A 6,832-nucleotide genomic window follows, 5' to 3' on the forward strand; every position below is an offset into this window, starting at 1 on the left:
TTTATTGAAAAGCCCATTATTTCCTCCCTCAGCTCTGTCATAACATATTTATCATATACTAAATGTCCTTGTGGAGCTGTTTCTGGGCTCTCTTGATTTTTCTTCTAAGATACTTATCTAATCTTATGCAAATATTACATTATGTTAATTATTATCTGATAGGGCAAGTATCATCGATTTTTTTTCCAAATATGTCCTGATTATTCTAGTATTTGTGCTACCATATAAACTTTAAAGTCATTTCATTTTGTTAAGCTCCACAAAGAAATATTGAGATTTGGATTAAAATAGTATTGAATCTATAGACCACTTTGAATAGAACTGACATTTTCTAATCTATGAACAAACTATAGTTCTTACATGTTTAGATTATCCTTAATGTCTTGCAGAAAAGTTTATTTTCTTCATTTAATAAATGGCTTATTCCTCTTTTATTAGACTTATTTCTAGAGCATTTATATTTTTATATTGTTATTCATAGTATTTTCAAACATATTTATTAAGGTATAATTTTTATATAATAAAATTTAGTAACTATCACTACTATCAATAAATAAGACATTTTTCATCACTTCGAAAATTTCCCTCGGGCCCCATTGTAGTAAATCTCTCCACTCTCCCACCACTTCTGATCCTGGAAAAGACAGACCTGCTTTCTAGCACTATGGTCTTCCTCTTGTAGAATTTTATATAAATGGAATTACATAGCACATAGTCTTTTATGTCTGGCTTCCTTCAGTTAGCTCAGTGCTCCTGAGATTCATCTATGTCATTACATGTGTTAATGGTTTGGTTTTCTATTGTAGCTTTTGCTGTATTCCACAGATTTTAACAGACTGTGTTTATCACAAGTATCCATATTGCTACAAGGAGATTTTTAGATCAGTATAAGAAAACGCAAATACAAATAGTTATGCTTCTTAATTACAAAGCTATAGTAATCAAAACAGTATGGTATTGGCATTAAAAAGGGCACAAAGATCAATGGAACAGAATAGAGCCCCCAAATAAACCCATGCATGTATGGCCAATTAATTTATGACACAGGAACCAAGAATATATAATGGAAAAAGGCCAGCCTCTTCAATATATGGTGTTGGGAAAACTGGATGGCCACATGTTAATGAATGAAGCTTGACCAATCTCTTATACCATACACAAAAATTAACCCAAAATTGAATAGTAGACCTGAAACTATTAAACTCCTATAGGAAAACACAGATAGTAAGCTCCATGATGACAGTTTTTTGGATCTGAAACTAAAAGTAAAGACAACAAAAGCAAAAATAAACAAATGAGACTACATCAAACTAAAAAGCTAAAAAGCTTCTGCATAGCAAAGGAAACTGTCAACAAAATGAAAAGGCAATGTACAAAATGAGGGCAAGGCTGTTGAGAAAAGGGAGCCCTTATGCACTGTTGATGGGCATGCAAACTGGGGCAGCCACTATGGAAAATAGCATGGAGGTTTCCTAAAAAAATTAAAAATAGAAATGCCATATGACCCAGTAACTCCACTTCTGGGTATTTACCTAAAGAAAACAAAAACACTAATTCAAAAAGAAACATACACCTTTTCGTTTATTGCAGCATTATTCACAATAGCCAAGGTATGGAAGCAAACTAAGTGTCCATCAATTGATGAATGGATAAAGATGTGATGTAAATATATACAATTTTACTGAGTATTTACTGAATATTACTGAGACAAAAGAATGAAATCTTGACATTTGTGACACCTTGGACATATCTAGAGGGAATTATGCTAAGTGAAATAAGTCAGGCAGAAAAGGACATACCACTTGATTTCAACTTATATGTGACTTTTAAAAAAAACAAAAGAACAAAGAAACAAAATTCAGAAGTAGACTCAAACACAGAAAACAGACTGGTGGTTGCCAGTAGTGTGGGGAGATGGGCAAAATAGGTGAAGGAGATAAAGAGGTACAAACTTACAATTATAAAATAAATAAATCATGGGAATGAAATGTACAGCATGGGAAATATAGTCAATAATATTGTAGTAACTTTGTAGGATAACAGATGATAACCATACTTATCATGGTGAACATTTCATAATACATGTAATTGTAGAATCACTATGTTGTATACCTGAAACTAATATAATATTGTATGTCAACTATAGTTCAATGAAATAAAGAACTACTATATGATCCAGAAATTCCACTTTTGGTTATTTTTCCAAAGAAAACAGAAACACTAACTTAAAAAGTTATATATACCTCCATGTTCATTGCAGCTTCATTTGCAACAGTCAAGTCACAGAGGTAACTTAAGTGTCCATCGGTGGATAAATGGATAAAGAAAATGTAGTATAAATACACATAGCAGTACTATTTAGCCATAAAAAGAAGAAAATCCTGCCATTTGTGACAATACAGATGGACCTTGAGGGCATTATACTAAGTGAAATAACTCAGACAAATAGTGTATGATCTCATATGTGCAGTCTAAAATGCAAAAACCCTAAACTCATAGATACAAAGAACAGATAGGTGGTTGCCAGAGGTAGGGGTTGGAGAGTGGGCAAAGTGGGAGAATGTGATTATTTAAAAAGATACAAACTTCCAATTATAAAGTAAATTAAATCATAGGGATGTAATGTACAGCATGGTGACTATAGTTAGTAGTACTATATTTTATGTTTAAAAGTTGCTAAGAGATCTCAAAGTTCTTCTCACAAGAAAAATTTGTAACTATGTGTGGTGATGGATGTTAACTAAAATTATTATGGTGATCATTTCACAATATATAAATATCAAATCATTATGTTGTATACCTGAAACTAACATAATATTATATGTCAAATATATCTCAATAAAAAAAGAAAGACTAGTCAATGATTTTTTTAAATTTCAAAGGTAGTTTCTTGAACTATGACTGCATGCAATGCCATATATGTAGTTTTCATGTATGATGACTCTCATAAAAAGAATACTGAGTGAAAGAAATGATTTACAAAGGAATACACACCATATGATTTCACTTACATATAGTTGAAAAGCATGCAAAACTTTTCATAAAACCTATACATATAGTTGAATAGGTGTATGGGTGTATGGGGTAAATGGCAGGCTTTCCAGAATCTCCTGCCTAGCCTTAGTTTATTTACATATCAGTAGGTATTTACCATGGCACAGCCTCCTGACGATCTGAGGTAAGGGTGGAGAGAAAATGGCCATTCTCTCCTCTACTCCATTCCTGGTATGTAATCAGTCTGGGGTTTGCCAGCCACCAAGGACCCACCCATAGACTTCCTGCTGGAAGGGGCAGATGGGGGAAGCAGAGTGTGCAAGCCAAGGCTGGAGGAGACAGGAGGAGACTATGAAATAAAAGAATTTCTTGCAACCTACCCTTTCCTCTGACTTATATTGGTTTCACAGGTCTCATAGGAGCCTTGCCCTGGGCTGGGAACCCCTTCCTCCCAGAGCTACAGGGTATCAGAAGTCAGGTATTTGTCATTCCTTGGATGACTGACTTGAAGGGGCACAACAGGACATTTTGTGTTCTGTTGCCTGTTCCAGGTGGTGGTAATTTTGATAAAATTTATATTAAAAAAACAGATTCTTGAAAAATCCAAGGCCTATAGGGAAGAAACAGAGGATCTTGCCCACCAGACTCCCCCACCTTTCCTCTCTGTTTTGGGTTAACAGGAAGAGGGTAATTTCATCAGACCTAGGAAATGGAGTATGACCTGTGCTAAACAGGATAACCTGGCTTGAGGAGGCCAGATGAGGAAGAGAATTTTAGCAAGGAGAACCTGACGAAGTCCAGCAAGTGCGGAAGTTGAGCTGAGGTATATACAGAAAGATCACCCTTAGTATTCAGTAGGGCCCATCTCATCACCTGAGCAGAGAAGTCAATCAGCTGTCGTCATCACTACTGAGAGGGCCTTCTAATAAACAGCCGCTGGTACACCCTGTTTGTATTCCACCGAGACTTCACTGAAACCTGGCCCTTGTCGATAGTCTGGGGTACTTATAAAGTCTTTCTAGAGACAGCATTGGGTTCTCTACCTCCAGAAGTTCAATGATGGTGTGGGGGAAAAACCGTAGATCATTCTTCGTTAAAGACCAAAGAGATCCTACCTCCTCTTCCTGATCCTGGTTATGAGCACTTTTAAAGGGAAGTTGCAGAAAGGACATTGAAGACAAGTCAGGGAGACAGGTAGGTCTTATACCTCCACAGTAGTTGTCAGGTCTTTGGGAAGAAGGGAATTTTTTTTACTTGACTGTCTTGGACTCTGAAGTGGGTGTGATTTGTATTGGACACTACTGTCAACTTTTTCTGGCTGACTGTTGTTACATTGAATCATAGAAGGCACTTGCCTTGTCTTTCCCTGTCAAGTAGATGTCCTTCATATTGTTTATAAATGTGAACATAAAACTAACTCATTCATTTGCCTAATATTGTCGTGGGAAGGAAGCAACAGTTGATTTATTTGGGGAGGTACATAAGCGCTTTCAGGATATTAATCAACAGTCATTTCCCTCATAACATGTTGCATAGTCTGATTTTCTTAGAAATGGGTTCAAAGCTTGCTATAGACTTAGGGTAGTGTTGGTTCTAATCTACCAGAACATTTTTTTTTGTTTGAATTTTTGAGATTGGCAAGTTTGCCATCTCCTACTTGATACTGTGATAGTCAAACCAGACTAATTAACAGGTTGAAAAAAATTATGACAGTATACCCCTGTAACTATACCATCAACTTTCCTGCACTGGGTTAAGGGTATAGGAAGAATATGAAATAGAACTCAAGATCGTTTACAAATAAAGGAAAGCTGTACAGGCCCCACAAAAACTGCTTGATGAAATGCTGATTCAAATAATGGTCTAACACAGAAAAATCTTTTTGTATTTGTTTTTCACATTGAATTTCCAGAAAAAACTCTTTTCTCTAATAGCAGACTTGAGGAAACTGCTAATACCAATTGAAATAACCATTAAAATTATGAAGGAAGTTAATAGTTAGGGTCAATCACCTTATGCATTAAGAGGTTCCAGTTTTCTTGTACATAAAATGAAGTTTCTGTCAGCAAACTTTAAGATCCTTTCCAACTCTCAGGCACAATGGTTCTCTGAAAATTCAAACATATGCCTTAAGTAATTTTTTTCACTATTTTAGGGAATCTCTTTGTATATAGCTGAACAAAACGCAAGGAATCTTCTCTTTATCTCTTAATGAATCTTAACAGAATTCAAGAAAAAAGAAATATTTAAATTAATACAACATTAGCAAGTAGTTTTGGCAAGGATTTCATAATAGCCACTCTTCCCTACAAAGAGAAAAGGGACATTTGTAATGTCTTTTGAAATGTCTTTTATTTTAGGCACAATGATAGTGAAAAAATTTCACTTCATAGATGCATGCAGTAGCTTTTTAGACTGCTGCTATTGAACATGATTTCTCTCAAAAGAGGTTCATCTGTAAGGTTTGCTTGAGAAGAGTACAATGAACTGAATGGAATCTCATGGCTGGGTTTTTTAGTGAAGGACAAGGCTCTTCAGAAACAAATTTTATTGTTTTTAGTTCTTCCTTCATTGTTAGGGACTCTTGGGGACATTGTGAAGCAAAAAAAAAAAAAAAAAAAGTTACTTCAGCAATTGAAAAACAATGTTTCTTAGAAAAAGAATAATAAGGAGATGACACTGATTTTGTGGGGCAAAGAGGGGTTAGTGAATCTCTTCTATATTGAACTGTATTGTGAAGAATTTCAACTAACATTCCCAAATAAGAAAAACTTTCTTTAATTCAATTTTATGCAATTAAAATTCACTCAGTTACTAGGACATTGAATACTATCATGCTGAAAACCCAGCAAGAAGTGTTATTAAATATAGGAGTTTGGATGCATGATAAAAATTAACATTATTACATTGGTTTGAGGTCACACTTGGTATTCAGATATTTAGGAATATTTACATGAAGCCCACTTAAAAAGCAGCAGACTCAAGGAACTGCTTTCTATTGGAGTTTCTGTCACTGCCTTGCCAAGCTTTGTGGACATGTTCTGCAGCACCATGAAAAATCACTTTTTGCTCCCTGCAGAAAACTGAGCAAACAAGTTCATTTTTCCTTGTGCAATCTCATAAGGCTCTCCTCCTCCTTATTTCTTTGAGTTCCTCTTATTTAAGTGGTCTAGTGATTTTAGAGTTAGCCCTTAATGTTATGTACTTGTATGTTTTATAGCCATTTAACGGTGTCCTGGCAATATCTCCCAAGCTCTCTTCATCATGAGAATTCCATGGGGTAGTGCAGACTCCTGGGATCTATCCTAGACCTACTGAATTAGAATCTCTCAGGTAGGGCCTGGAAATCCAGTTTTTTAGTAAATATCCCCAGCTATTCCTATGTCTGTATTTGGGAAACATTGTTCTAATAAAACAAGTGTTTAATTATTCAGTGGGCTTTCATCCCCAGAAAGCATTGACTGAGGCTTACATTTTGGTAGGATTTCTCCTGTCTGCAACCACCTCTTCTCACTTTTCTTGAAACTCTGGACTATCATTCACATATTTTCCTGTCTTCAACCTCCTATATCTACTAGCTCTAATAAGAGCCTAATCTCCTCTATTTTAAGAAAAAAAACGAACAGAATTTTTTCCCAATCCTGCACTTCCTACTGTTACAGCCCTGTTTCACCTTTCTTGTCACGGCAAGATTCTAGAAGGGATGACCACATGCTTCTCAATCAGTGCCACAAACTCTTATCTAGCTTCTGAATCTGTTCCTACCAAGGTCATTAATAATCTCTTACTTGATACAATGGGGATAATTTTGAAATATGAAGACAGCAGAGTTTCATTT

Source organism: Manis pentadactyla, chromosome 4, assembly GCF_030020395.1.
Source record: "Manis pentadactyla isolate mManPen7 chromosome 4, mManPen7.hap1, whole genome shotgun sequence".
Classification (NCBI taxonomy): Eukaryota; Metazoa; Chordata; class Mammalia; order Pholidota; family Manidae; genus Manis; species Manis pentadactyla.